The sequence below is a fragment of the Dermacentor albipictus genome, chromosome 9 (genome assembly GCF_038994185.2).
Source record: "Dermacentor albipictus isolate Rhodes 1998 colony chromosome 9, USDA_Dalb.pri_finalv2, whole genome shotgun sequence".
Taxonomy (NCBI): Eukaryota; Metazoa; Arthropoda; class Arachnida; order Ixodida; family Ixodidae; genus Dermacentor; species Dermacentor albipictus.
The window spans coordinates 108209995-108219745 of record NC_091829.1 but is presented as its reverse complement, the minus strand read 5'-3'; the positions used below and the strand labels follow the sequence as shown (position 1 = coordinate 108219745).

The 9751-nt window shown below is 45.5% G+C and overlaps 1 long non-coding RNA gene across 1 annotated transcript; it reads left to right on the top strand.

The window, feature by feature from the left end:
* The first annotated feature begins 1285 nt into the window (after positions 1-1285).
* Positions 1286-9734, top strand: LOC139050001 (uncharacterized). The gene is made up of 3 exons (XR_011508703.1): positions 1286-1392; positions 4286-4447; positions 9596-9734. It is a non-coding gene; the product is annotated as an uncharacterized lncRNA (long non-coding RNA).
* The last annotated feature ends 17 nt before the right edge of the window (positions 9735-9751 follow it).

The window sequence follows — 9751 nt, the reverse complement described above, 5'->3', positions numbered from 1 at the left end:
CAAGAACGCATTTCATCCCACACTGTTGGAACACACATATAGAAACTGATGTCATGCCCATATTTTGTCCTAAGCATATATGACGTTTGAAGTCACCGGCTACAATTCGTCATTTGCAGTATTTGCTGAGAAGTAATAATTTTAAGTGTGAACGAGCGAAACAGGGTTATTAGATATTCATTTCGATTTCCTGGGAAGACATTGTCCTCCTCTAAGTGACCAACATCAAGAAGTGGAATTGTGCTACATTCCAAGTTTGATTTGTAAAACTTATTTTATTAATAAAAATGAAAACAGAGTCAGGAGCGGCGTAGCCTTCTAGATGTTTTTCCGTTTCACAGAGGTAACCACAGCTGGAGCGTCAGTTTGGGCCCCACCTACCCTTTCTTGGAGTGATCCGGATCACACAAGCATCTTATTATTTACTATAATTATGTTTCACTTCCGTTTTTTTTAATTTCTAATGCGCGATCGCAACAGTTTACCGACACAGTTCATCTTTTACGGTTATACTTTGATTCGAAGCCTGACCTGGCTATTCAATCAGTTTAGGAAGAAGATATTGAAGTATTTCCGCTCAATATACGTGCGGCAAAGTTATATGTAATCCAAAAGTTACGATACTAACTCAGAATTATTAGTAAGATTTCTTTTTTTGTAACTGTGTCAGGCGGCTGTATAATGTCCTTGAAATGTACATACACAGAATTTGTTTTCCTGGCATTGACCCGTAGTGTTATAAATTGTAGGATAAGAAAACATGGTGACACATGGGCGACGAAAAAGCACATATCCTTATGGAAATTTCAGATGATATTGAGGGTGGAGTTGACGTCCAGGAGAATAAAAATTAATAACGGGGGAGAGTGAATAATCAAATGGCAGGCAGGAGGAGAGTTCACATTCAGGACAGCAAACGGGGGTAACGATAACGGTTCTTTCTGCTGAGCTAAAAGAGAACCAATGAAACGCTGCGCAAATCATTCAATGTATAGAACATATCAGATGTGTTTGAATAGAGAAACCGTAAGGAAGGGAAGCGCTGCGGTGGATAGCAGAGAATTGCGCGGTGTGATAAGTTTGAAGGCACAAGACAGCGTCGACTGTCAGAAGACGCAGGTATAAGAAAGAGTAACTGTGAGTGAAATTCATCCCAAAGTGTGCACGACGTATCGCTATGCGATCGCCCTTTCGACCACGGCTATGTTTATCGCCTGAAGCGTCTTAGTGGAATTGTTTTTCGCGCACTGCTGATTGTGAATGCGGAAAATACGATCCAAACTTCCAGCGAGAATTCCGACCCAACGGCGATCATCTTCGGAGTCATCGGTATATGCTGCATCGTCCTTGTTGCCGCTTGCTTCGGCTACCTGTTGCTGGGATCAGCGGATGGTAAGTGAAAAGCGAATTCGTACACGAAATCGCAGTTGAATGGCAGGCAGTCATGGATGTCCTTCAGAATCGCTGGTGATCGCGAATGCCTCGGAAGATTGCCACTGAAAGGAATATATGTGTGAGAGGCTGCTTCAGTGACATTCTCAACGAAGTATGTATATTAACTAAATCAAGGCGTAGCACGTATAGCGAAGAATGTGAGACTAGTTCTCTCAACAAAATTTTTCCCCCTGCCCGTCACTCTCGCCTAGAGCACCATTTACCTGCGACGCCTCCGACACCAGTGGCGTAGCTAATCATCATGCCAACGCTCTGTGAGACGTTTCGTTTCGTAGCTGGCGTGGCGCTGCTACTCCTATCCAGCGGCAGCTGAACGATGTGCCGCGCCGGGCTGAGATGGCGCGCCCGCGTATGAAATGACAACCGTCCGGGAAGTCCAAGCATTGCCCTATAAACTTTGTCATTATTTCGAAACGATTACATGGGCACTCCTGGCGCATTTTCCCCGTCACCGTCGATGTCGCCGCGATCTTTTCCCAGTGCAGTCTAAAGGCGATAACACCGTCGCAGCGCGTCGTATGCTGTGTGTGCGAGTGAAAGCACGCGGGGGAAGCCGACTACCGCAGCTCAATATGGCGCGCGCAAAGGCAGAAAGCGGAGAGACAAAGCGCTGTCTTCCGTCTCGCGGAATGCCGTCGGCGGTAGCTAGGTAGGGAGGGGAGTGAGGCGTGGTGCTCCGAAAGCAAATGAGGATCGCGTTTCAATCCCACGCGCGGTATAGCAGAAGGTAGAGTGGCAGCGCGGTATGCACGGGGGGGAGGGGGCGGGAGTTCGACTTTGCAGAGAATTTCATGCTATGCATGGTCGCGTGCGCCCAACCTTGACAGGGATCTGCAGGCGGCTCATACCTTTGAGGGCGCTAGCCCTTGCGTTGGAGCGATAGACTGCAAGAAGGTCAGTTCACTCACTAGAGCTACCCCTTCTGCTCACACCAGCGTTTTCATAGCGAGTGTCCGCGCCCATCGAGTGCGATGTGTTCATGTTTGCTTGTGCGTGATGAGGCCATGCTTGTTAGATAAGTTAATAAGCGAATGTTTGCAAGCTTACACGGCCGATAATGCTACTACCTTTACTTCATATAGTTGCCTACTAATCCGCTATCGCAATCGATTATGCGCCTTTCGGGTAAAACTGCGCGTTCTTTCTGTCAATTCTTCGCCCTTCGAGCCAAAGTGCCAGCTTCAAATAAATTCATTAAACAAATTGCCCGACGGCCGGATTTCAACAGCGGACCTCTAGCACAGAAGCCCGATATTGAAGCCATTACTTAACAGACGCTCTTCCCCTACATCGGAGTGCATCATATTGCAGTCCCTGTTTTCTTATGCAGATCTCCGGAAATAATTTTAAAAAATTGACACATCGTCGTACGTCCAACTTAGGGCCCATCGCTCAGATACCGCAGCGAAAAAATATATAAACCGTCCAAAACTCCTCCTACTCTCCTCAGTCTAGCGGTGACGTGATAGAGTGCCGTGAGCAGTGACTCCACCCCTGTTTCACCTGGAACTCCCTCAGGAAGGCAGTCTTTGACGAACTTCAACTGGAGGTTGAATCACCTTCCAACTTCTTGTTTAGGCTGTCGCTTGTTTTGGAAACCATATTGAAAATTTCTAAATTTAAGACAACTCAATTATGATGATTACAATTACAACTCGGAGAGAAAGAAACTCGCATCACATTTGCGCAAGACATTTTGTCGGAGATTACATTTAGGACTTACAAATTTATTATATTGTGCACCGCTCTGAAATACGCCCATAATTATATGATTAGGACTTTTGAAGAACCCTCGTTAACATTGTAACAATCTCACGTAACCTGTATATTCAGTTTTTTTCTTTCGGCTTAAGATAACAGGTGCAGTCTACATAAACGCAGCGCTTGTTTCTGGTCCAGAATTGCGCGCATCACGAGTAGGCCTAATTTACCTGTCTCTCTCTAAATTGCATCAAATTTGATTAAAACCGATCTAGTCGTTCTTTACTAAAACAATTTATGAGCTTTTCTTGTGTCTGAACAAAAAAAAAGAAAAAAAATGGTGTTGGCTATGAGCTGAAGCTTCTTTTTAATGAACGAAGCACATGATGGCCACAATATAACGTAAACACGTGTATCGTCTGCAATCATGTTTCAAACAGCACATATAGGCCGAAAGATGTGGAAAAAGAAAGCGTATACAGGGCAAGCGATCATACCTTGGACGTGTCCCGTGTCTTTCGAGGCCAAACCCGCCGTGGTTGCTCAGTGGCTATGGTGTTAGGCTGCTGCGCACGAGGTCGCGGGATCGAATCCCGGCCACGGCGGCCGCATTTCAAATGGGGCGAAATGCGAAAACACCCGTGTACTTAGATTTAGGTGCACGTTAAAGAACCCCAGGTGGTCAAACTTTCTGGAGTCCCCCACTACGGCGTGCCTCATAACCATAAAGTAGTTTTGGCACGTCAAACCCCATAATTTAATTTTAATTTTTTCGAGTCCCGTGTTTACTGGCCGTGTCTCCCGAGTACAAAAAATTCTCCCGCGCACCTGTCCCGCGTCTTTTGAGGACAAACAATTCACCCGTGTACTTGTCCCGTGACTTACCAGGACAAGCAATTGTTGCTTATACTTTTCCCCGTGTCTTTAATACCACGTGCGCTCTTTCAAATACCAGCATTGCACAACTCACCCAACCATCCACTTCAGCTGCTACTGTTCTCATCTGCCTTAGACGAAGCGAAAATTGAAACGCCTTCGATGGCCTTTTTTTTTTTTAATACAGGTAGTAACGTTACACTTAACGCTGACTCGACAAAGATAGAATTTCCCATTCTCCCTCTGTGGACAGCTGAAGAGCCGGAAGGAGACGACGTTTTCGGTGGCGGCGGTGGTGGCGGCGGTGGTGGAAGTGATGGTGGGGGTGGTGGTGATGTTGGAGGTGATGGAAGTGGTGGAGACGTCTCGCTGCCACCAGATGTGCCCTTGCCACCATTTACAGCTCGGACGCCCGGTGAGTGTTCGTCGTCTTGCGCTTCAAATTTAATCTTCCTTTTTAGATGAAGGAAAGAAAAACGAGCAAAAGTACTTAGACGCATATTTATAGAATTGTGGGGTGTCTAAATACTTGTAACTTGCATTAGTAACGCCAAAAACAGTCACTGACAAAACCAATTCTCGCATAAATGAAACTGTCAGGTACAGTGATTATTACATATTTAGCATAGCTAGAATAAAAGGAAAGGTCGCTTTACCTGTAGATAAAACAGCAGGACCTACCCCTGCCGCGAGCGAAATAATATACCCGAAAGATATAAATGAGGTATTTCACCACACAAAGACACTGACAAAGACTTACACATTCTTTGTGACAACGCGATTCAGCATAAAGTGGCACAGGCCTATCAGAAAGCAGTTGTCAAAAGAAACCGTAAAAAGAAGGCAGCTTAACTGCTCGCGTCAATGGTGGTCAATGCAGATGTTTACCCTGAACATGAAAGAGAATTTTAAAAGTCGTTAAACAAACAGGGCTAAGTAGTGCTGTCCCCAGTTAAAGCTAGTGAGGCAGCTGAGAGCACCGAGGTTTGATGGATTCCCACAAGCCTATCCTGAGGTACATAGAACAATGTTCTGAAAAGTTCTTTTACCATTTATTAACCACCATACGACGGTAGCGTGAGCCGAGACAAAAGCTTCTTCAATATGGACACGCATGCTTGTTTATCCGGTGATCGCATTTCTGCCCGTTTCCGCTTCTACAACTTCACGGTCATCTTGTATGGAGTTTATATCAGCAAGACTTCACCTTTGGCGTTTCAAATGAATGCCGGCATTCATTCGGCTAACGCGCAGAAAGAAAATGTTTACAAGTTGAATAGACAAACCCTATTATTCGTAGGCGGCCGTTAGCACACGTTCACTCAAAGTATTGCCAGTATCAGGACTGGCTGGCATTTTATCTCGTAAACCGCGTGTTAAAGAGAATGCGCGAAATATAATGGTAAACCACGTGACTACGCGCCAGCGCACAGCTACGACAGCGCTCTTTTGAGGGCTCGGTGGGAAAGGGAAAATCTCGCCTCGAGCGCGTCACCCTGAGCAGCGCGTTGCGTTTGATTAGCCGAATATTGCTGACACATACACGTTATACGCATTACCTTATCTTCACTTCACTTCACTTTTATTTCCTTAAAGACCCCTCAGTGGGGGTATTACATAAAGGGTGGGGTTTAGAAATGTGCATTTTAATGCACATTTCCTTATGCTTGTAATCCTTAAAATTTTTGGTGCAAGAAAGAAATATTGCACAGATCGCAAGCACTATAGGAATGGATGTTATGACAAGAATTTTGTGGTTACATGGTTGCAAGGCATTGTTTCGTGTTCCGTAACGCGGTATCAGGTGGACAAACACAGTCTTTGTTAACAGAGTATGGATGGTTGGCGAGCACGCGTGTCTGTGATTACAGCAGCGCGATGACGACCCCGCTAAAAACGGCCGTATGCCGTAAACACCATCATCTACGTAGGCCCTACGCGAGACTAGGGCATCCTAATTGTCAACGTTTACATAGGTAGTGGATTTATGGTAAACGAGAGAAATACAGATTGCGACGTCACTGGTTCAACTAAGCTCAAACCTCGACAGACACCACATGCGAGTTTCTTCAAACTGTTGAACTTGCTGCATCCGCGAGCTCTGACATCGCAACAGGCACACGGGCGTTCTGAATGTCGTCACGGTCCTCCAACTTGAAAGTTTTCGCATCGGTGAAGACCGCTACGAAGTGTTCCCCGTTCCCGGCCCGTGCCAAGAGCAGCCCATATTTTCCTCATGTACACTTTCTTGGCACCTCTGTCAGTCCATGTCTTCACCGGAACTTGAAGTAGAAAAACTTGAGATCCCTTGGCAGCGCTTTTCTCATTGTTGCAACACACGCTGACCTCCAAAGCGCGAGTTTGATGATTCTCCGCTGTTGGTATTCGATTCTCTTCATCACAATGCTATTATTTTAAGCAGCGGAGACAGGAACACCATTGCGGGTTATGTCGTTATGAGTACCACGTTGGAGAGCGAAATCGAGAACCTTGCGGTGAATTTTTAGAATCTTTTTTCGATGTCGTAAAGAGTGCCCGGCCTCGCTCAATGAATACATTGTAGGTGGGAGTGAAGGAAGGCGTTCCATTCTCCGTAAAACAAATAAACCATAACAAACATGGGCTAGATCCCATTCTGTGTAGGTGGCTGGCTAGCGAAGTTGCAGTATCACCTGATCCAATAGACCAATGCGACATAGCCTTGATATTGGTCCTGCCGAGTAAGAGCACAACGCCGTTGTGCATAGTGACGTTGCTGTTGCTGCTGCCACTCATCGTTTTCGCGCTTGTCTTCGGTAGTCCTATCCATGGCCTCCCCACAGCGCTATCACAACACAAATAAATCATTTACTAGGCGAGTTCATATATAGATAGGAAAATGTAGTGGCGTCACTGCCTGCTTCGTGTGCTACCGTTTTAGCTCCTCAGCAAATGAGGCTTATGTGACCGTAGATTTTACCAGGAAGCGCTTGCGGAGAACGCTATGCACGAAAGCGAGCGTTCAGTTCTTTCTTTTTCTTTCCCTTGCGCGGCCGGCACCACCGCTGCCGCGGATGCACGGAGGCGAGCGCCATCTGGTGGTGCTGCAAATAACCCAGCGGCGCAAGACAGCGCACCTTCTGCTGTGATTGGTTTTCTCTCTACGAATTCGAAGAAATCCCGGGATGTTAGTCATAAGCAGCTTCGATGTAAAACACGATCGTAATGTGGCAGACCTAAAAGATGGTTGGCGAAACGAAGTGGAGATATGCTTAAATATTGAAGGCAAAATTATCAATCAAGATGTCAGCCGGTAATGATGGGGCACCGCGTATACAGTAGACACACTACTAAGGAAATAACTAGCCGGTGTCACTTGTTTCATTCGGTGAAGGTCATTAGGTTTTATTATGACTACCGCTACTCGCTCATTAATGCTGCAGAATTCGTCAATGTTGCCTGCTATATCCTGATGGATTAGGAATCGTACTCTCTACTGATTTTTATCTGGAAGTCCTCTATAGCAGATGACATGGCTATTACCAGTTCTTCAAACCTCACCAGTTTTTCCAACCTCACGAAAACCGATGATATTCCAAACATGTCTGATAGTTCCTCAAAGAGGCTTCCTAAAGTAGCTTCACTCGAAAAAGTTCGGATGTTAGATGGTCCCAAGGTCAGTTTGCATTGGCAACCTGTCCGAGTCTAGAGATCCTTAGCACCCTTCGCTGCGTTGCAGGTCTGAGCGCCGCCCTGGTAAGGTGCTCTACATCGGCTGGGGACTGAGGGCCATTGGTTGATCTATTGAATAGTTTTGGAGGGAGTGGCCGAATAAGGCAACAGGATGGCCGATTCCTGCTCTGGTTAGGGAGTAAAGACACTACCTTAACCAACTGTGCCTTCGCACAATTGAATCACCGTAATTAACGTCAAAGGAAATGGCTTCGACTCTCTGAAGGGTCGTGCGCTCGGGTGCCTTAATGAATTCTATATTACAGCGTTTTAATTATTTCGCCTTATCCCCAAAGATCATGGGTTAGACTTCCGCATAAGCTCCATGGTTCGACTCCCACCGAAGGCCGTGGGTTCGAGTGCCTGAACTAACTCTATCTTAATAAGCATTGCCTTTATTTCTTTTTTCACTTAATCAGCGGCATCGGAGCCAGCTGTGTAATAAAAGAACGACGAACACGCGAGCAGTAGCACTAACCCGTATCTGCGCAAAGCGACCTCACATGACTTTCTGTACCACACACCGCGTTTTCAAAACCATCGGGACATCAGCCTTTTAAGAATTTCAGCTTAAAAAAACTTCTGATTAGACCTTTTGATACACGTTTCTCGTCATGCACTGACGTATGACCTGACATGATAATGCTTTTGTGTATAAGCACCGCGTGGGAAACGTGTATGGATGGTATTAATACCGGCGTAGATAAACAGTCTCCAAAGTCAATGCCTAATTCAAAGTCTTGTGTGTATGCATGATTCCCTAAAACAAATGATTGTTTTGCCACAGTGGCTTCAGCAACTTGTCAGTTTCGTCTCTCATGTCCTCTGTGAAGTTGTTGCGATAAGTAGTCTAGCGAAACGAGTTATTCAATTTTTCAGCACTGAGTTACGAGCTTTGTATGTATTTACGTATGTTTCTTAAGAAGGTAAGAAAAAAAAAGCGATCGTCGCCTAATGATTACTGCACCGGGATGTGCTAAACGAACGAGGTTGTATTGCAGCGTTGGTCACATATTATTTTTATTTGTTACCAAAGTGAGGCAGGAACTTAACTGGCAACCATGTGCCTGCCGCAAAGTGCCAAGAATGAGGCAAATAATGGTTTGCGCTATGAAATCGCTCTTGCTTGCTCCTTCACGCTTGTCATCGCTATTCCGTGACCAGGTTCGTGCATGCGTGAGTAATCGGCTCACGCCACGTGCCTAAAATCAATCCCAAGCGTGACCTGATGTGATAGCTGATGCGCTAGACGTAGCATGTTTACTTCCGTACTCAGCTCATTAAAGAGAATAGTCATCGTTGCGCACCGGCGCATTTTAATGTGCTGCATTTTCATATTTCGCAAGATTTTCTTTAAAGCGCGGAAAGAAGAGTCGCTCAATATAGAGCGCGTCGAAACCAATTGAAAGTGATCTTTTCGAAGGCGATCATACCCCTAAACTGTTGTCATGTCTGCCGTAAATGTAATAATAATATGGAAGAACTAAAAAACGATGCAGTTATTTTCATCGTCATCAAAACCGTTCCTTTCTTTTTAAGCTCGGTGCATGATAGCTGAGACATACTGTAATACCACATGTCCTTTTTCTTAAGAACTGATTTTTATATTGTCACCTGTGTTAAATACTGCAACTTGGTCACTTCAGGTAGATTATCTGAAGTAGAAGGTGTTGCCTGCGAGAAAAATCGCAATGTCCCCTTGCTCCTCCCTAAAATTACTGATTACCTTTGACTAATTCACTTCATGGTCACACGTTGCAAATGTTAAATTTAACCATAGTGTACCTAAATCCGCGTAATTCCGCTCTTCTTTGCTGACCGAAAAGGTTACAATGAAAGGTAATTTCTTCAGGAACAACGCCTGCTGGTCAAAGAACACCTGCGCAAAGAACTGGAGCCCCACCAGTTATTGGCCCACCTGCAGTACTAAGGCCTTCGCCAGCTACTGTAGCCCCACCAGTTATTGGCCCACCTGTCGTACTCAGTCCTACTCCAACCTCAACTCCGA